Here is a 22,036-nt window from a genome sequence, read left to right as displayed (position 1 = left end):
TCTGCAACTCAGCAAGGCCCTGAGCAATTCAGTGAGACCCTCTCTCTGAAAAAAAAATGTCCTTGGGTTCAATCCCAATTATTCCCTACCCCTAAATAAAAAAAATTTTAAAAGAGGGAGAGAGAGGGAGGGAGGAAGGGAGATGGAGGGTGTCATCCAAATAACATTTAATATTTTCTTTAAAAGCACCTCAGGAGAGGGAGGATTCCACCAAAGCAATCCCTAAAGTAATAATTTAAAACAAAAAAGATCTTCAGACACAACTATCCACACCGCAGAGCTCATGGGAGAGGGGAGGCCCGGCCTGCGATTGGGGACGCAGTCTCTATGGAGTGCTGCCCAGGTCCCTTCATGGACTGTCCTGCTGGTCATCAGGATATTGGCCAAGGATTTGGCATTATGAACAGCTTTCTGGTCTTCTCCAGGGGTTCTTGCTTGATGCTGTCCTTCCCATTGATCTTGGCCAGCAGATTGGTTGGATTCAGCAGCTGCACAAAGGACCTGCAGTGGACAGTTGGGCCAAGAGTCCAGCAAGGCCCAGAGGGAGTCCCCCCCAGGTCCACGGGTGGCAGGAATCTGCCAGCTGGGCCCCCTCCAGGCTCTAGATGGTTGTTTTGGAGCCAGAAAAGGAGAGAGCTTCCATGAATGGGAACATCACAGTCACAGCCCCATCAGGGAGGCCACCAGTGTGACATAAGTTCTGGTCCTCACATCTTCACCCTAGTCTAGAAATTTTTCAAGCCAGGAACAGTGGCTTCCCAAGATCTCTGGAGGCTGAGGCAGGAGGATGGCAAGTTGGAGGCCAGCCTCTGAAACTTAGTGAGTCCTGAGCAACTCAACAAGATCCTATCTCTAAATAAAATGCAAAAGAGGCCTGGGGTTAGGGCTCAGTGATAGGGTGCCTGCCTAGCACTTGTGAGGCCCTGAATTTGCTCCTCAGCCCAATGTCACAATAAAACAACAGAATCAAGGCCCCGTCCCTGTGGGTCTCCAGCAAAGAGAAGTTAAAATTCAGTGAAGCCACCACCCAGCCAAGGAGGCTTCAGCTGTAGGCCCAGCCAGAAACCAGGGACATGTGGGGGTGAGGAAATGGGTCAGAGGGCCTTGTGGACTGTAGGGGACACCCTTCATGGTCTGGAGAGCCCACTGTCCTCGTGCATCTGGACAGGAGGCAGGGGCCAGTGGCCAGGGGAGGGGCTGGGCTGACAAGGCCTCCAGGGAGCCAAGGTTCTGGTCCTGTCCATCTCTTGTCCCAGAGGATGGTGACAGAGTTAGTGACCTCCTGCAGAGGGAGTGCCAGCTGCAGGAAAAGGGGGGACCTCTCTCATCAATTGAACTTTCACAAGCCACCTGAGACACTCAGCAGTCTGAGCCACTGTGTCCTGGGACTTGTCACAGCTGGAAGCTCAGAGACACCCTGAGCCCTGGGAAGCTTTGACCTGGGCCCAGGAGGCCACCGCCTCACCTCAGAGTGGTCTTGGTGCTGATCTACCCCAGGTGGTTGAGCGCCTCCTCACTGATGTGAATCCCCTCCATCTGGGCTCAGATCTTAATGATCCTTCAGAGGAGAAAAATCATAATCCACAGTCACCAGGCCCCAGGCACAGTGAAGCACGCTTGTAATCTCAGCTCAGGAGGCTGAGGCAGGAGGATCGCAAGGTGGAGGTTAGCCTCAGCAACTTAGTGAGGTACTGAGCAACTCAGTGAGACCCTGTCTCTGAATCAAGTGCAGAACAGGGCTGGTGACTGGCTCTGAGTCAAAGGCCCTGGTTCAGTCCCTGGTTGTTTTCAGGTCCCTGTTTTTTATTCTCTCCCTCAAACTTAACCAAAGGGGATTAAAGGTGAGGACAGGCAAGACCCAGGGGAACGGAGGCTCTGGGACACTGGACAATGTCCCCATAACTAACCCACCCTGCAGATGAGGGGACAGAGCTTCTGGGTAACAGGAGCATCCCCGGGGTGGTGAGGGGCCGGAAGTGAAAGCCGGAGGAGATGGCGGCAGGGGTGCAACTGCTTCATCTCCTGTGGGGGAGCAGAGCATGGTGCAGAGGATCATCCCGCGGTCCAACAGGTACAGGGGGATCCTGTGGGGAGAGGGAATGTCCTCGGTGCCCCTGTGAAGGCCAAGAGGAGTCCCGTCACCTACGTTTGTCTGAGACAAGACACTGGACACCGGTAATTGGGAGGGGGTCACTGTCAGGCACAGAGAGCTTGGCAGTGACCCAAGGAAAGCAGAGTCAGTGACAGGTGTAAACCTCAGGTGGCCCCAGAGAACCCTTATTTTGTTGATTTTGTTTGGGGATAGGAGGCTCCACCACGGAGCCCCAGATTTAGCCCTTTTTAATTTTTGTTTAGAGATAGGATCTCACTGGGTTGCTTAGGGCCTTGCTGAGGCTGGCCTCCAACTCTTGATCCTCCTGTCTCAGCCTCCTCAGCCTCCCCAGCCTCTGGAATTACAGGTATGTGCCACTGCTCCTGGCTGGACAATGATATCTTAAATATGAGGCCAAAAACACAAAAGAAAAAGCAGATAAACTGCAATTCTTTGTTTTTTGTATATGTATGTGATGCTGGATGTGGAATCCAGGGCCTTGGGCACACTGGGCAAGCACTCTATCACTGAGCCCCATACACCTCCAGCACAGTCAACTGGAGCTTTAAATCAAAATTCAAAACTCGTTTATGTCAAATACCCTGTTCAAACATTGAAAAGACTGCTCAAAGAATAAAAAATACTCATGAATCACACACGTGGAAAAGGTCTAGTATCCACAATATATAAAAAGTTTTTACAATTCAATAATAAAAAGATAACATAATAAAAAGGGCCAAGGATACAAGCAGATATTTCTACAAAGATATACAAATAGCCAGTAAAACACAAAAGATGCAGTCTCACTGGCCCGTGGCAAATGCAAATCATGTGAGAGGCCATGACACACCTACCAGGACATCTACGGTGGACAGTAACAGATGTCAAGTGGCACGTGGAAAACCAAGACCCTCAGACATTCCTGGTAGAAGTGTGGCAATAAAGCCATCCTACTGGCAGTTCCTTGGAAGGTCAGAGGTACCATGTGACACAGCAGCTCCACTTCTCCACACAGATCCAAAACAAAGATACTGCAGTCCCCACACATCTGCGGCAGCGTCACTCCCACAGCCAAACCCCCCGAGTGGGCTTGGGCTGATGAGTGCACATCCATGAGCTGGTGAAGGCCCCACACAGTGGGCGCTCCTCAGCCACAGGGAATTCAAGGGCCTGGAGGACAGGGGTGAAGCCTGTCAGTCACACCCCACACAAAGCCACAGAAGGCTAAAGGACAGAAAGCAGCCTCCCGCTACCTGAGGTCGGGGTGATAGATGGGACGCAGCAGCAGAGGGGCTGTGGACGGCTGACGGGGACAGGGGTAGCAGCTTTCTAAAACCGTCTGTGTTGGCAGTTTTGTGATTTTGTGAACACACTAAGTGCTACTGGAGTTTTCCAGGGTGTAGGAGCTGCATCTCCAGAGGGCTGTTCAAAGCCCCACCTGGGACCGGGCCACAGGCTCCCACTAGGACCAGGCCACATGACTGCCTACGGCCTGACGCCTATGGCCTGGAGCTGGCCTGACACAGGAGTCCCTGAGCTCCCTTCTTAGCCCCACACAGAAGAAAACGAGGAGGCCAAGGCTGTCATCCAGACTCACCACCTAAGAGTTTTTAAAAAGAATGGATGCTGCAGAGGCCCACTCCTGTCATCTCAGCAGCTTGGGAGGCTGGGGAAAGAGGATCGTAGCTGGAGGCCAGCCTCAGCAAAAGCAAGGTGCTAAATAAACAGCTCAGCAAGACTCTGTCTCTAAATGCATTGGGTGGAGGTTGGGCCTTGAAGCTAGGTACTGCCTGGGTGGACACTTGCTGGCTTTGGCCTGGGTAGGTTCCCGATTCAGGACAGCCCCACAGGCTCTCAGCACGTCAAAACATCCCAGTGCCCCTGAGGGCCCACATGGGAAGCCAGGAGAAAAAGCCCTCAGCCAACACTGTCCCTTCTCCCCCTGTCCCTCATGAACCCCGGGGTCAGACATGGGTCTGTGGGACAGGGAGCTGGAAGGTCCCCTTGGGAGCACCCTGTGGGCAGTAGGTCAGGAGTCACTCACAGTGTGCCCATGTCCCAGATACTCCTCAGCCATAGACCCAACCTCATCTTGCCCAGATCCCCGGCTCCTGGCTCAGTCCAGCCTTGGTCACAGCCCAGCCAACCTCTGGGCTGCACACTCCCTGTACACCAGGTCACAGCCCCTGCTCCTGGGCTCGAGGGGCAGTAGCCACATCCCTCAGTGCTGCTCGACCACGTCCCCGGAACTAGGCACCAGAGTCCTGTTCTAGAGACCATGGGGCTCCATTCCCACAGGCAGGTTCTCAGGTCAGAGCCACCTTCCTGTGGAGCATTCTCTGGGGCTCAGGGTGGACACAGCAGCACCCTCTGAAGACACCTGCTGGCCAGGCCAGGGACCCTTGGGGGCTGTGAGCAGGGCTCCCCAGCAGGGGGTGCCATGTATCCATGGGGAGCCCTCAGCCAGCCAGGTGTGACCAAATTAGGAGACCCAGCAAGGGGACTCAGTAAGGGGGACCCAGTGAGGGGACCCAGTGAGGGGACCCAGCTAGGGGACTTTTATAGCATCAGGTGGTGGCTGCAGAGCCTCCAGCCCTAATGCCACCCAGGGTGCCCTGAGCTCCCCCAGCAGCTGGCCAGGCTGACACCAGCTGCCCCCAAGGATGCGGGAGGCACTTTCACCCTGATCTTGTTCAGTCACGTCAGGGGACTTGAGGGGACCACAAAATGCTACCCATGAGCCTGGGTCATTTGCTCAGATCCCAAGGGCAAGGGAGCAGTCAGTGGCAGGGACCCGTGGGTGGCCTGGTTCTGTGGTCCCCTAGCTCCTGAGATGGGGCTTCTCCATCAAGAGCCACTGAATTTCCCACTGTCTGTCACTCAGCAGCCAGTCTGGGCAAATGGGGGGTCACTTCTGGCTCTAGCCATCCTGAGACACTTGGACCACAGGGTTCTTTTCTAATTCCTACCCCAGCATGCATTCTCAGGGACTCATCCCCATGGCCCTCGGCTGCTGGGGTGGAAGAGGCCCTCCTGCCACCTATGCTGAGCAGGCCCAGGCCCAGCTCCTGTTGAACCAGGAAGACAGAAAACCCCGAGGGCGCCACCTGCCCACTTTAGCCGCTGGGCCTGAGGGAAGGCGGGGAGGCCTTCAGCCCAGGGGCCCAGGGAGGAATGTCCCACATCTGTGGCACAGATAGCAGAGCCACTGTGCTAAATATGTGTCCACGCTATTCTTCACCAGGCCCCCTGTCCCTATGGCTGGAGCAGCTATACTCAAAAGCAGGCTGAGGCCAGGCAGTGGCCAGAGGCCCCATTGTGTCTCCAGGAAGGTCTTATTGTCCTCACTGGTTTTGTTCCTGGAGAGACCTGCATTCTCCTCAGTGTTTACAGCAGCAAAACTCACAGTAGCCAAGCTACAGAACCAGCCTAGGTGCCCCACAGCAGATGGATGAATAAAGAAACTGTGGTCTCTATACACAGTGGAATATTACTCAGCCATAAAGAAGAATGAAATGGTGGCATTTGAAGGTCAATGGATGGAGCTGGAGAGGATCGTGCTGAGTAAGTAAGCCAATTTCAAAAACCAAAGGCTGAGTGTCCTCTCTGACATGCAGATGCTGACTCACAATAGTGGAGAAGAGAATTTCACTGGATGAGACAAAGGGAAGGGATGGGAGGAACTGGAAGAGACATGGGAATGAATGGACGACACTTTCCCATGTTCACATAGGAAAGACAACTGCTGGCCAGGCCAGGGACCCTGGCAACAACCAAGGACACCCCACAGCAGGGTCAGCCACAGGAATGAAAATCACATCCAGTGTAAGTGACATGGCAGGATGCATGCTGCTGTCACAGGGAGCTAAGAAGAACAAATTCACAGACAAACTTGTGTTTTCACCTATGACAAGGGACAAGGTGTGATGTCATTCAGTGTTCTCATTAAAGATGAAGCAAGCTCTGCTGGCTTCTGGAAGCCAAGGTGAGGGATCTGACACTCAGGTCACCAAAGTGGGCCCACAGCCTTAGGCATTTGCTCCCCACAGGAATGTCCAGCCTCAGAGGCCAGCAGAGACCCTGCCCATCAGGGACAGGGCAGCTGTGGCCTTCAGTCCCCCTGCTATCTCCTCCCAGGGGCAACATGCACTCCCTTTGTCCCATCCTGACTTGTGACATCATGGGTGGGGAGAGACCCGGGGAGCAGGGACAGCCGGCAGCACCTGCCTGATTGGAAGATTCCAGAGCTCAGTGCAGGGAGGTGAACCCTAAATGTCCAGCATGCCTCATCCACGAACCGCACACTGTGGACCAGCTCGAACATGCCCTGGTCACTGTACTTGTTCACCACCTTGTTGATCTCACCTCAGACAGGGTCCCAGCCAGTGGGGAAAATGTCACCTGCTCTCTTCTCCACACCTCAGTTCCCTCCAGACCCAACCCTGCAGCCTGGTTCTCCTACTGACTCTCTGATCCCAGGATGGGTACTGGACTCATTCCCGGTGTGGTGTCATCATTTGAAAAAAAGAATCATGCCAGGTGTGGTGACACATGCATATAACCCCAGCAGCCTGGGAGGTTAAGGCAAGAGAATCGCAAATTGGAGGCCAGCCTCAGTAACTTAGTAAGGCCCTGAGCAACTCAGTTGAAACCCCTCTCTCTGAATAAAATACAGAATAAGTCTGGGGACGGGGCTCAGGGGTCAAGAGCCCCTGAGTTGAATCCCTGGACCCTCATCTAAAAAAGGAAAAAAGGCATCATCACCCATAAATGACACAAAAAGCCTTCTGTGGAGCTGTGTGGGGTGCAGTGTGCAGCAGCTGCCACATCTAGCCCCAAGCCTGATGCCAAGACACCCCACTTGGGAGCCCCAGGGAGATGCGTTTTCATATGCAGATTCTCCTCTGCTGCACTCAGTCAAGGAGCCCTTTTGGGGGCCCTGCATGACAATGGTCAGGTTCATTAACTTTCCATCAAGTGCAATTAGAATCCTCTCCCCAGGAAACCTGAGCAAAGAGGGTCAGAGCCAGCTCAGCCTCAGCCCCTAGAACCATGAGCCCATGCAGAATCATAGACCTGCCTCAGGTGTGAGCCCTCATCTTCCAAACCAGCGCCCCCTGTCATCAGGATGGAGCTGTTCCTAAAGAACCGGGATCTGAGGCCTGTCCTCACCCACAGCCATGACCCGGGGAGTCAAAACCGAGTTCAGAGACAGATCTGCTCTTGGCCACTCATGGAGGAGCTTAGGCTGCTGCGAGGCCTCAAGGCAACAGTGGATTCATTTTGAACTTAGGTTTTCAGGGATTAAATGGTAATGGGCCCAAGAAGGAAATAAAATTGGGAAAGAGCTGGGCATGATGGCACATGCCTGTCATCCCAGCAGCTGGGGAAGCTGAGGCAGAAGGATCAGAAGTTGGAGGCCAGCCTCAGCAACCTAGCAAGGGCCTAAGCAACTCAGCCAGGCTCTGTCTCTAAATAAAAAATATAAGTGCTGGAATGGGGCTCAGTGGTCGAGGGCCCCCGAGTTCAATCACTGGCATCAAAAAAATAAATAAATAAGTCCATAAAGGAGCAAGGGAGACCCACTGCCTGGTGTCAAAGTCGGCACCTTTTTGGGACCTCAAAGGAAGCAGATGCTGACCTCAGCGGGGCCAGAGCACACAGTGTGGCCACAGCTTCTAAAGAGAGTGAAGACTCAGAGCAGTGCAGTGGGGGGGGGGGCGCTCAGAGCTGGGAACACGTCAGAAGCAGGTCCTCAACTCAACTCTGGGCTCAGGCTTCGCCACGCATCCTCCCTGTGATCTCTGTCTTCTGTGGCATCATCAACTGCCCCATCATGGTCAGGACATCTTCTCCTGCTGTAGGAGACAGGACTTTCTATGGCAGCTACCAAAGCCCACCCTCCTGCCTCCTGCAGGTCCCTGATGCCACTCAACTTAGAAGCCTGAGGAGGACAGGCCCAGCACAGCTCTCCTGGGAAGGATGAGGGGCTCCTGAACTCAGAGGGATCCCCTCAAGGTTTCCCCTGACCTGTAAGAATCAAGCAGAATCGTGCATGGTGGCATGTGTCTTTAAAAATTCTGGTAATTTGGGAGGCTGAGACAGAAGAACCGCAAGTTGGAGGCCAGCCTCAGAAACTTAGAGAGGTCCTGAGCAACTCACCAAGACCCTGTCTCTAAATAAAATATAAAAAGGGCTGCATATGGGGCTCCATGGGGAAGCACCCCTGGGGATTAAGCTTCAGTACAAAAAAAAAAAAAAAGAAAGAAAACTCTGGCCAGGTAGGAAGAAACTCCAATCCCAAGAGCCTCTGGCCTCTTCTGGGAAGAGTTCTAAGTGACAAAAAGCAAAACCAGATTCCCAGCAGAAAGCCCGTTCCTCGTGGGGTGGAGGAGGCTCCCTTCAGGATGAAGAGCAAACATGACACTCTGTCCAGCAGGACCCAGAGCAGAGCCAGCTGGGACCTGGAGGACTCGGGGCTCAGGTTCTGTGGAGGCCAGAGCCTCTGTGAGGCTGTCTAAGGCCCTGTGAGGGCTCCCACCAGGTACCCCCAGCCCGGGGTGGAGAGCAGCCCCCACCAGGCTGGCAGGCAGCCTGGGGCAGATAATGCCTAGAGATCAGCTGTGACGGCATGTGTACATTGCGACAAATAGGCTGAAGCTCATGTCATGCTCATTGATGAGCTTTCCAGAGGGCCTCCAGGAGGACAGCATGGCCCTGGCCACTGGTTCCCTGGGCCTTGGGCATGTGCTGGACTAGCAGGGCCTGTCCTTGGTGCCTGGCATTGGCTACGTCCTGGTCATACACCATTCTGTCCTAGATGACCTCCTTCTTTTTGTGCATGTCGCCCTTGGGCAGCGCATTTCCTCCTCAGCCTCCAGGGTGAACTCTGTGGCCTAGGAGTCGCACCTGCCCTGCCTCTGCCAGCAGACCATGGGGCACCGGGACCACACAGAGCTCAGTGACAAAAAGGTCACTGCTGCCCACCGAGGGTCCCCAACAGCGCACTCCTCCTTTGCCCCACAGCCTGGTTCCAAGCTGGATTTCTAGACCTTCCCTGGGCAACACCTGAGACTGTCTGGAAGATTCTCTCCCCTTTCTTTTCACTCCTGATAAAGGAGCATCCAGGGGACTCACTGAAGCTGGGGCCTGGGCTCTTCGAGGTGGTGATTTATGGGTGACATGAGGCTTGAGGCTCATCCATTAACCAGGGAGGAGCAGCCACCCTGGAATGCCACAGGAGATAGAGGAGGAACCACTTGGTGCAGTCCACAGGCTCAAGATTCTGGGAGGAAAACCAGGGAGATACGGGAAGATTGAAGACGCCACCTGGTGCAGCGGGAAGGGACAAAGGCTGTCTGATCCCTGTCCCCCACAGGGTTTGGGTCTTAAACACTTTGCCTGCTGAAGTCACAAGAAGAGGAAAACAGAGAAAATTCAAGGTGACTTAGGTAAAGGGACAGCTGCTGACTTTTCCCCACCCACCCCCCCTGAGAAAAGTGACGCCATTGTCACACAGGTCTCCCTCTGGCAGACCCTTAGGTGTGGCGTTGTCCCCAGGGAGCATACCTTCACAGCCCTGCTGTTGGCCTCCAAGTAGATGACGTTCCTGGCCTCCACTCAATTCTTCTGAAGACTTTCAAAAATGCTGGGGTTTAGCTAAAACCAAACCAAATCAGACAAAGGGGGACACAGACCACTGTGATGCATGTTCCAGTTCCTTCTGACCCCGAGGGAAGGCACCTTTTTGTAAGAGACCAGAGAGGCCAGGCACAGCAGTGCACACCTGTCATCCCAGGGATTTGGGAGGCTGAGGCAGGAGGATCGTCAAGTTGGAGGCCAGCCTCAGCAACTTATCAAGGGGAGACTCTCTTTCAAAACTATACAAAGCAAAATAAAAAGGGCAGGCTTCTGGCTCCCTGCTTAAGCACTACGGGTTCAGTTCACAGGACTAAACATGAGGGAGAGACAGACAGACAGACACCTGAGGTAGCTAGCGACCCTAGGAGTGGGTGGGTATGAGGGTATTTGGCAGGGCACAAGAGCCTGGACTGAGGGCTTAGCACACCAGGAGGTGAACCTGAGGGTGACTCTGTTTGCCCGCAGGAGAAAAGAGAACGTCACCATTACTCTTCCTTGCCTTGCCTTCAGGGGTTGCAAAGCGATAGGAGCATTCTCACAGGGATCTCACTGCCCTTACAGGGGACATGTGTCAATGGCCATGCCCCACGGCACCCTCCAGGATCACCAGTACAGCTCCAGTCCTTGAGTAGGGACACCAGAGCTTCCTGCTTAGCCACCTGAGGCTGAATTTGACATGGCCCATGTGATTCCAGCTCTCTGGGCCTCAGTCTCGTTCTCTATGTGACAGCACCCAGAAGCACCCTCAGAGGAGTCCTGCTCAGAAGGGGAAACATAAGTTGGAATCACCCCAAACTGTCTGGGTCAAGAGGCTGAAGTAGGAGGATCACCAAGGTAGAGGCCAGTCTAGACCACACAGCTAGGCCCTGGGGCTGGGGCACAGCTCAGTGGCAGAGCACTAGTTCACTATGGCAAGGGCCCTGTGTTTGAGCCCCAAGACCACAAAAAAAGCAAATCCTAGCACCCTCTGGCTCCTGGGGCTGTGCACACACATCTCGGGTGATGGTGCTCTACAGGACCTGGCTCTTCACCAGGGCAAGTACAGCAGCCTCTGCAGGTCCCGACTGGCAGACAGGTCCTGAGGCTCAGCTTCCAGAGCAGCTGCTACAGATCACCACCCTGTGGAAACACACCTGAACTCTGTCCCATACAAAGTCCAAAGTCAAAGGGGGGCTGCGGGGTATACGACACAGACTAACACCTAGTGCAGGGTTCCCTCGGCAGGAGGGGGCCCCAAAAAGGCCAATCCAGAAACAAAGTCGGTGTGTGGTGGCCAAAGGGCAGGGTACAGCATGTGGCCATTCATGGGAATGAGGTCCCTTGGAAGTTCATGACAATGTTCTAGAATTGAGATGGGGAGTATAAACTGTCATGCATCAAAATCCTGTGGGCCACACACACTTAAAATGGGTGGATAATGTTCACAACTTCACCCCAAAAGAGCTGCCAGGATCTCACCAGGGATCAGCCTCTCTGGCCTCCTTGGGGCACTTTGCAAACAGGATCAGGAATTGGGAGTCCCCAGGCCAAGATTTCTAAGCCTCCTTCAAATTCAGACACTTAACAACTCCACACAATGCACCTGAGGTCCTTCTGTCCCAATATCTCATCCATGTGGGAAAAATGCCCAGAAAGACTTGGGTTTTGTGGAGGGAACTGGGGGTACCAGGGCCTGGACTCAGGGGCCCTTGACCATGAAGCCCCATGCCCAACCCTGTTTGGCATTTTATTTAGAATCAGGGTCTCACTGAGTTTCTTAGGACCTCACTTTGGCTGAGTCTGGCTATGAACTCATCATCTTCCTGCCTCAGCCTCCCAAGCTGCTGGGAGCAGAGGTGGGCACCACCTTTGTTTTGGAAGACAATTTTTCCCTTCTCCATTAGGCTCTTTTCTTCGAGAAGCTGGACAAAGCAGACTGATGGATGGCTCAAATTTCCACTGTATTCCTGTGTCCTTTCTCCTATGTGGAAGAGGACAATTTTTCTCTTTTCATCTCAGGCACTTTTATACAGTTGATTTTCCAGATGAACTGGCTCAAGGTGTCATTCCTGAGAAGGGGCCACCTTCTCAGAACCTCATTAATCTAGGGTGGACAGGATGTGGTGAGGGATTAAAGAGAGAGAGAGAGGTTTGCAGAGCCAAGCTCTTGAGATAAAGGTCCCATTAGGAAACAGAAAAATAGCCCTTGGAAGAAGTGACATTTTCATGATCTCTATAAAGCAGTGACAGAGAAACCACCTCAGAGAATCAAAGAACCATCAAATTATAAATGGGGAAAAGATGGAGAGATTCTATGTTAGATAGAGAGTGGTCTATAAATAAGAAACTGAGTCCCAGGGAGCTCAGAGGATGAACAGGGGTCACGCAGCACCAGGGGTCTTGCAAACACACTGCCCCTCAGCCAGCACTGGATGCAGGATGACTGTGGAGCCTCTTTCTTAGCCTGAGGCCTTGATATGGAAAAATAGGAAAAATGAGATTCACGGTGTCTTCACACTCGGCACACAGCTGTGAGGAGCCACAGGTAAAATACCTCTCCAAGCCGGCAGCAGGGGACCTGTCTATGCAGCAGGGGACCTGGCTATCCCGGAGGGCACAGGTGTAGGGCTAGTGTGAGTCAATCATAACAACAGTGGATGAATAAAAACATTATGAAAAAGAAAACAAAATTATGTCCACTTTGACTTTTGGGGGAGGTGAGGGACCGTATTGGGAATTGAACCCACAGGTGACTTACACCTGAGCCCCGTCCCCAGCCCCACTTTTTTATTTTATTTAGAGACAGGCTTTCCCTGAGCTGCTCAGGGTCTTGACTAAGTTGATAAGGCTGGCCTTCACCTTGTGATCCTCTTGTCTCAGCCCCTGAGTGGCTAGGATGACAGGCGTTCTCCACTGTGCCTGGCTGGCCAATGGTCATCATGTGGGGGATGAGATGGCAGAAGCAATTTCTTGACTTAACCACACAACTCCCAGGAGCAATGAGAAAAGAAAGAGCTACCACATGAAGGGACCTATCTCCAAGCCCTCTACGAAGTGTCCCTTTATACAACATGGTGTTATCCTGAGTGTCCCATATGGCATTAACAGTGCAGAGGCCAAGGTAAGAGGAATGCAGAGGTCACACCACCTGCCCAGGGCAACAGTGCTGAGGATAGGGCTAAGGACGGACTCCTCTTGAGCTGCTTGGTGCCCTTGGCTGCCTTGAGCCCTATGATCATATGGCTGATGGTCTTGTCATTGCCATCCATGGGGTCCTTGGTCTCACATGGCGTCAGCTCAGTCACCTCCCACTCATAGACTTCCTTGACCTCCTTTATCCACAGCCCTGGGAGGGAGAGCCAATGGGGACAGTGAGAAGGACCATCCTTCTCTTCACATCCATCTCCTCCCCACCAACAACCTTCTTACCTCAAACTGCCACAGCACAAGATCTGACAAGTCACCTTACAGTACAACCCGGAGACACCATCACGGGTGGAAAGCAACACTACAGGGAGCAGTGGCCCATGCCTGTCATCCCAGCTTGGGAGGCTGAAGCAGGAGGGCAAGCTGGAGGCCACCCTTAGCAACTCAGTGAGGCCCTGATCAACTCAGTGAGGCCCTGTCTCCAAATAAATTCAAAAAAGGGCAAGGAGGTGCCTGTGTGCTTAGGTGCCTGGGGTTCAATCCCTAGTGCCCCTCATCAAAAGAAAAAAAAAGAAGAAGAAAAATTGAGGGTCGCTATTCTCCTGACATATGGGGAGACCACAGAGAACTGCTGGTAGGCCGGCATCGGGCTCCCTGTGAGCTGATATGGAAATGTCCCAAAGGGAGAGACACATGGCCACAGGATCAGACACTCAGGCCACTTCCCACCCTTCATGCCATCCCTTGCCTTCTCTTCTCTAGACACCCAACCAGGACAAGGACACTCAAGACAGGAAGCTAAGGGCCACTCTCCTCTGCCTGGGATCCACCTGAGAGCCTATAAATGGGGCTTTTGGAAAACACGCAAAAGAGAATCCACATTCTGTGTTTGATGAACCAAATTCCCAGCTCCTGAACCCCAAGACAAACTTCCCAAACAAAGCCCAGAGCAGCTGTGCACACCTTGAGTCCCAGGAGCTCCAGAGTCTGAGGCTGAAGGATCATGGGTTAGAGGCAAACCTCCACTGAGGCCCTGAAAAACTCAGGGAGACCCTGTCTCTAAAGAAAATGCAAAATAGGGCTGGGGATAGGGCTCAGGGGTCGAGGGCCCCTGGCTTCAATCTCTGGTAGAAAAAAAAAATTCTCAGACAACATGAAGGTATCAGAAAAGTCTGTCAAGCTTGGAAAATTCTGGGCTTTTAAGCCTACTTTGATTTTTTTTTTAATAGAACCTTTTCTATTCTGCAAAGAGAAAATTCCTCCAAATTGAATGCCAGTCCATATTTACTGTCAGGGAATTGTGATATGGAATTCCTTCAGGAGGGGAAAGAAGGCATCCCTGTCTCTCAGTCACTCATATTTGTCTAGAAGTTTCTCGATGGTGAAAAGTAAACAAGGGAAGGCCAAGTGGACCATGGGCCCAGCTGATGGCCAGGAGTGGGGCTGCCGGCGCTGTCTCTGGTCACAACAGTACAAAGAACATGGGTTTCATCTGCTGACTCGGGTTCTAAGTCCCTGAGAGGGACCTTTATCATGTCAAGGGAGCAGCATGGAAGGGGACAGATGACCCTCTCTCCCTACCTCTGCAGCTTCGCAGGAATTCAAAGGTGCTGGGACAGAAGGCTCCTGTCTGAGGGGAGGCCACAGGCATGCCCTTTCATTCTGTGGCTGATATAGAAATTTCTCCTCATAGCTGCCATCAAAAGCCCCTGCTGTGTCCCCACCCCCCCACCCACCCAAGGGGCAACTTCCATCAAATGTGCCTGGCAACCTCTACTTTTTCAAATTTTAAAGCATTTCTGCCGCAGTCTCTGGCTGGGCACAAATCACAAGTCTCCACACAGCTTGTAGATTCAAACAACAATTCTTTATTCCCGAACTCACACCGGCCGTCTACAAACACGCGATGGGGGAATCCACGTTCTCTGCCCAAATCCACTCCCAAATCCACTACTCTGCCCAAATCCACTCCGCATGGGCTTCTGTCTCCCAAAATATACTGTCTGACCCTAAGCACTCAAGAGGAACTCAGCAGCAGGATATGCCCTATTCTAAAGGGGGAACACCCTAAACACGGATCCTGCCCTGGTCCTTGAGCAAGGTCACCTTTCAGAAGTCCTTCCACTAGACAGCATGGGAGTAAGCTGGCAAGGAATTTGTCATACCTACTTGGCTGATGGCTCCCAGCACATTTCATTTCCCGCTGAGCCGTTGAAACCCAAGCAACTGTGTGCAGGCCAGTTTTCTCAGGTTTTTGTCTCATAAAATTTTTTTTTATTTATTTTAAGTTTTAGATGGACAAAATTTCTTTATTTTTTTTTATTTTTATGTGGTGCTGAGGATTGAACCCAGGGCCCCACACATGCTAGGTGGATACTCTACCCCTGAGGCCCTGCCCCAGCCCAGAAAAATGGTGTTTTTTTAAAATTTAAGTACTTATATTAATATTCAGGTATTTGAAAGGTTGTAATATCTTACTGGTCACATTTTTTTGGTTCTTTTTTGTACCAGGAATGGAACTCAGGGGCCCTAAACCCCTGAGCCCCATCCCCAGCCCCTTTTACATTTTATTTAGAGACAAGGTCTCACTGAGTTGCTCAGGGTCTTTCTAATTTGCTGAGGCTGGCCTCCCATTTTCTAACCTCCTGCCTCAGCCTCCTGAGCTGTTGGAATGTGATGCATATGCTTAATTCATGAGTTAAATAACATCACTGGCACATGTTTAAATAAGGAAAAGTAAGCCAAGCACACATCTGTAGACATAGTTATTCAGCATACTGAGGGAAGAGAATGGTTTGAACCCAGGAGTTGCAGGACTGCCTGGGAAACATAGTGAGACCCTGAAAAATAGTAAATGTAAAGAGAAAAGAAAACGAGAAATGAAGAAAAAATAATAGAGAGAAAAATTTAAAAAGTAAAACTCAGATGTAGTTGTACACACATATAATCCCAGCAGCTCAGTAAGCTGAGGCAGGAGGATCAAGAGTTGGAGGCCAGCCTCAGCAACTCAGTGAGATCCTGTCTCTAAATAGAACATAAAAGGGGCTGGGAATGGGGCTGTGGGGTGAAGTGCCCCTGGGTTCAATACCTGGTACCAAAAACTTTTTTAAAAAGCCTAAGTTCAATGTGAAACAAAGCTTAGCTTCTGGTCACCTAGTTCTGAATTAGAACTCTCAGTTCAGCATTAGTGTCACACAGGGGTTGGGGGTGGCTCAGCGCCCATGTTCCCAAAAGAGAGAGAGAGAAGGAGAGAGAGAGAGAGAGAGAGAGAGAGAGAGAGAGAGAGAGAGAGAGAGAGAGAGAGAAAGCAGACAATTGAGACAAGGTCCCTGCTGATGTTGGCCCTGATCACCTGGCTGAGGTGTCTGTCACACATCCCCACTGAAAGTGACTCTTTTATTCCTCCATTGAGCACTGGTATGTCAGGCAGAATGATTAAGGACAAAGCATTCTTGTGAGAATTCTTTGGCATGGGAATTGGGGCTTTTCCCCACATTTGCCTATTCATTCAGTCATTTGTTTACACCAAAATGGCCTTAAGACTGTTTATTTAGACTCTTGGCTACAATCCACCATAACTTCATTTGTTATTCAATTGCCCAATTGTTCCAGCTTTGGCCAATTGGAGCATGTCCACGTGCCTCCTGTGTTCCAGGGAGCAGGGTTCCTAACTCTGTGCTTTTCTCTTTAAGCTCTGCCATTCACTGGGGAACACTGACACACTCTAGGACCACTAGTGTATCTCCTGCTGCAGTCCTTTATCCAAGAGGCCCCATTCCTTTGATGTGAGGAAGCCTGTTGGAAGCAAGAGCTGGCTCTGGGATCCTCAGACTCCTTGCTGTGCATTATCACTTCTAGGTCTATCACACTCTAACCCCAAGAGCACACCCATTCACCATATTTTCCAAATGTACCCCATCTGGTGAGAATGAGGCAGATCCGGCATTCATGCTGTCCTCTTCTTCAGTCCTACCACTGCGTCCTTCTAGACTTGGCTTACCTATTTGCACAGTAAGGAAGCTTGCTCAATATCCACTTTCCATTGTCCATTTCCAGTGTGCAGAACCACAGGGTCAGGGTGTAACACAGCCACCACAGGAACAACCACGGAGCAGTTGTATGTGGACTCATTTTGTTCTGTCAACTTTGCTAAGGTCCAGCGACATGGAGGTCAATATCTTTAGCTCCTGGCCGTAGATATTAGGCAGCCCTGTGGTTTAGGGAAAAATCTACATAAAAGAAACCCATCTCACTTTCATAGACTTCAATATTTCTTAAATTTTGCAAACACAATCTTGGTTTTATTCATCTAGTATCAGTGAATATCACATGAACTGCAGCGTATAATTTATTCAGCTATTTGATTTATACACCCCTTTCAATAAAGATAGAACCCATTTCCAACTAGTACCAAAACCATAAAATATTCAGAAGCATGAAAATATATTTTTTAATTGTGCAAGCTTTTTCACATATTAAACTCAGAACTTTAATTTGTCCTTGAATATGCTGGACTGCTAAAATTTGGAGGTTATGTCACCTTAAAATTCACTTGTATGGGCATGACTTTATTATATCCACTCTCTTTAAGGTAAGAAGATTAAAGAAGTAGATTTTGAATGGGTCAAGAACATAAAAAATTGGGCTGCACAGCGCCCTGTACTCAAAGCAAGACAGTGCAGAATGTGAAAATTGAAGCTCAGGGTAAGGCAAGCAATGGGGCAAATCAAGAAAGTCATCAAGGACAAGAGAAGCCAGTCACTAGAAAGCAAGTGAATGCAGTAGATCAAATTCCAGAATCCTGGAAACCTAGGAACCTAAAATATTATGCAAGTTGATGGGGAAAGACAGACATACAAAAGAACCAATATGGGGAAATGGGATTGGAGTACAAATATGAGCCCTGGTAAAAAACACTTGCCACAAACGTCTGCTATAATAAATACCTTTACAAATAAAAAATCTTAAATCTTAAAAATCTTAAAAATCTTAAATCTTATAAATGCTCATTAAAAAAATAATTTAATTTTCTATTTAGTGTTTCTAAATCAGTACTTTTTTTGTGATTATTTTTCTATTCATTATATGTATCTAAAATATATACAGAAGAAACACTGTGCTTTACACTAAATACATCATGCATTTATTATTAATTTAATTCATAAAAAATATTTAAAATATATTAGTTGTTGATGGATCGTTATTTCATTCATTTATATGTAATGTTAAGAATTGAATGCAGTGCATCACACATGCTAGGCAAGTGGTCTATCACTGAGCCACAACCCCAGCCCCTGTAAAAGTAACTTTATTGTTTAAAAATATGAATCAACTTTCAATGTTGACCTTGAAAGTGAAATATATTTTCCTGGTAATATAGAGCTTATTTGGCTAATTTTTATTTTTTGTTTTGTAGTTTTTTAAACTGTAATTTTTACTTCCAATATGACAATGAAATCATTGGTTAAATATTGTGTTATGGCTTCTTTTTCTTTTATATTAGAGGATTGATTTTAGAAAATAGGATTCAAATTAAATAATACACAATAATCACATATTCATAGGATCAAAATTATGGCAACTCTATCAGGATTACAAGATGCTTTTAAAAAGCCAAACACAATTGGAATAGAAGTTTACTTAACACTTAACTGTAATTCTTGTGAGTGTCTTGGTAAAAGAAAGAAACTCATTCATTACGGAAGTGAAGAAGGACTTAGAGGTTGGAGTGTTTGTCCTCACTGGTGACAAGGCAGCTTCTCACTCTCTCTTAATTTATGGTAATGCATCAGGTTTCCTTGGAGATGCAGCCAGGATCACACTGCTCTGTGTGCTGACACCATCTGAGTTCACTTTGAAATGAAGAAACACAGGAGCTACAACCATATGAGGTGGAGCCTCCTGGGGTTCTTGATAGTTTTCTCTGTCATATACTAATGCATTTAGTATGAGTAATTTGAATTTATTGAGGAACCATAATAGGAAATGTATTGACTATTGTTCCAGAGCTGTAATAGTGTTTGAGAGCTACCGACTCCTTCAGTCCCCTTACTAAATGTCCAAAGTTTTTTTTTCCAAAAAATATTTCAAAGTAATTCTTGATTCTCCTTTCCTTTAACCCAATCTCTATAATTATGACATTCTTTATTATTAATAAAGAGTTAAATTGGGCTAGGTTTGTGACTCAGAGGTAAAGTGCTCACCTAGCATGTGTGAGGCATTGAATTCAATCCTCAACACCACATAAAGTAAAATAAAGACATTGTGACCACCTGTAACTAAAAAATAAAAATATTTTTAAAAGAATTATATCTAATTAATTACAATTAAATCTACATCTAATTATTTAAGCATATTACATAAAAGTTTTTAAAAAATCATTTTATATTATATAAAAAGTGATGGGGAAAAGGTATAGTATGGTTACAGCCAATTTGTTATCCAGCAAAGGCAAGTATCTTCTTCATTCATATTTCTGCTCACATTCCTTTCAAAGAAAGTAATCTTCAATACCTAATTTCTGGTTGTGATTCAAACTCATGAATACTTGTGAAAAATTGGAATATTTGTAAATGCATAAAATAACTATTCAGAGATACAACCTCTATTTAGTGTTCTTCAAATAATTTTAAAAATATCTAGTCACATTTTTTAAGCCTCATCTTTTACTAAGTACTTATCTTCACCAAGAAGGCATAGCATTATGCTCTCTAAAAAATGAAGAGAAAGAGAAGTGGAAGGAGAGGCAAGAGTGTGGATTTCAAAAATTTTGAAATTAGATTGAAAAAGAATATTGAAAAAGAGAAGAAATTATTGTTGAAATTTTCAATACCAATGTAAATAGAGTTTGCTAATAGGGAATATATGAATATAAGTTGTTAAGTGAAAATGTAAAGAAGAAAAGAAAGACTTGCAAATAATGACAATCAGTTAGGGAGTTCACCAAATTACAGATACAAATACTTTTCTGATACATTGTTCAATTAAATTTTTGCTGGGTCTTTTCATGGCCTCTGTTAATATTTGAGAATCATGGTTGAAAATGCCAGCTTTTAGCTTAAGGATCCTAAATAAATAAAATATGTACACTTTTACTTGATCTTCTATCAATTAAAGAAAACAATGGTCTTCATTATGGGAAAACAGCCACCTTTTCTTGTGTTTTAGTGCATGATTGTCCCTTTGTATTCATGGAAGGGTTGCTCCAAGCCCATCCCTCCCCCATACATAGAAAAATCTGCTGAATTTAAAGTTTCTATGTACAATAGTTTTATATGTTTATATGACTTACTGCACATACTCCTGTAGAATTTCAGTCAGTTTTACATTACTCATACCTTTCTGATACATTTTATTGGAATGTTATATTTTATTGAGATGATCAATATTGTTTAGGAACTAGTGTATAGAATAAAGGTATGTGCATGTATAGTAATGATTGTATTTATTTCCAGATATCTTCAAACCCATCATTGACTGAATCTACTCATAAGTAATCTGAAAGTATTCAGGACTGACTGTACTTTAAAAAACATATAGGATTATTATGATATTAAATGTTATAACTTTCTCCATAAATACAGTATTTTAATAATCCCAAGTTACTATATCACATTTTATTATCCTAAATCATACAGTATTTGATTTATCTTATCAGATTACTATATAAAATGTTGTTAGTACATGGCCAACACTGCTAGATGCTTTGGATATGATTCCACATATTAAAGTTGATGCCAACATCTAACACCCACAGTTAAAGACTAAATAGTCTCTTAAAAATTTTATTAATTGTTAATGATACAAATGTACAAACAACTGACAAGTTATACTTTTAATAAGAATCTTAATGAAGAATGCTCAGTTTCAGTTACAGCATAGAATAAATGAAGTCAGAAAGATAAAAAAAACTTACTAGAAAAAATGCAAAGAAATTAAGACTTCATAGATAAGGAAGAACTTTTGGAAAATAGGGGCAGGAAAGACATTTCATTGAGAGGGAAAAGCAACCTTTAAGGCCTCTGGAGACGATGAATAAGGATAGGTGTTAGGATTAAAGTCAGTATACCTGCAATCAAGCACTAGAAAAAATGTGTGGAGTTGAGTAGGCTGGAGAATAGACTAGGCAAGAGCCCAGTGAGGACACCATGGAGTCCTCAAACCAGGGTGATTATAGGATGAGACTGAGATGAGGAAAAATAGAATCACATAAATATTTCCACTTAAACAGATAGAACAAACCAGAAAGGAGGCCATGTACCCCAACTCAGCAGTAGGGAGCTGTTGCAAAGCTGAGAGAGAGGTGCTGATGGTTCTGAAAGAGATAAAGAAAATACTGGCTTCTGGAGTGATTTAGGAAGTGAAAGATTTTTTTTAAACTTGTCATTATTTAGATATAGTGAGAGGGAAAGTAAAATAAAAGCTAACCCTTTATCTTTCAATTGATTGTTTGGATTGTGGAATTCAGTGACAGAGGGATTCGTAAATAATCATAATAATTTGGGAAAACAGAAATAATCCTCCAAATGTGACCATCTCTCTCTCTCTCTCTCTCTCTCTCTCTCTCTCTCTCTCTCTCTCTCTCTTTCTTTATCCCCCACCTTTCTCTCTCTCATTTATAATCAAAAATTAAATTTACAATGATACCACAGACACTATGGCAATTCACAGTAACCCTACATAAATTTTAAAAAATTATATTTACTATACATGTCCCATTCTTGTTTTGTTTTTCACCTTAACACTTTTGAAATTGGAACACGTCTAACATCAGAAAATCAACAGTATTATCTCAATATTTTTTTCTGTTGTATTCATTGTTTCCTTTTTCCACTGCGTTTTTCCCTGAAAAACTGACATCGAAGGATAAAAAATATCTTAAAAAATGAGTCAATTGTGAACCAAGAAAATCTTTTATTCATCAAATCATTCAAAAAAGAACTGATAGCAATAGAAATTTCCAACTATATTTCTAGATGCCATTTTGAAAAATAAATTTAATATTAATATCTATAGTATTACAAAATACATGTTATTGGAAACTATGGTAATATTTGGAAAATATAGAAAACTACCCATATGTTCATTAGTGTACACTATGTTTAGGAATATTTTTTTAAGACAGAGGAGAGAGAGAGAAAGAGAGAGAGAGAGAGAGAGAGAGAGAGAGAGAGAGAG

At 47.2% G+C, this 22,036-nt stretch overlaps 1 pseudogene; it reads right to left on the bottom strand.

Moving 5' to 3' along the window:
- Window positions 1–371: 371 nt before the first annotated feature.
- Window positions 372–14,510, bottom strand: LOC143410576 (ruvB-like 1; annotated as a pseudogene).
- Window positions 14,511–22,036: the final 7,526 nt, after the last annotated feature.

Source organism: Callospermophilus lateralis, chromosome 11 (assembly GCF_048772815.1).
Source record: "Callospermophilus lateralis isolate mCalLat2 chromosome 11, mCalLat2.hap1, whole genome shotgun sequence".
Classification (NCBI taxonomy): Eukaryota; Metazoa; Chordata; class Mammalia; order Rodentia; family Sciuridae; genus Callospermophilus; species Callospermophilus lateralis.
The sequence above is the reverse complement of the archived record's forward strand: the minus strand, read 5'-3'. Positions and strand labels throughout refer to the sequence as shown.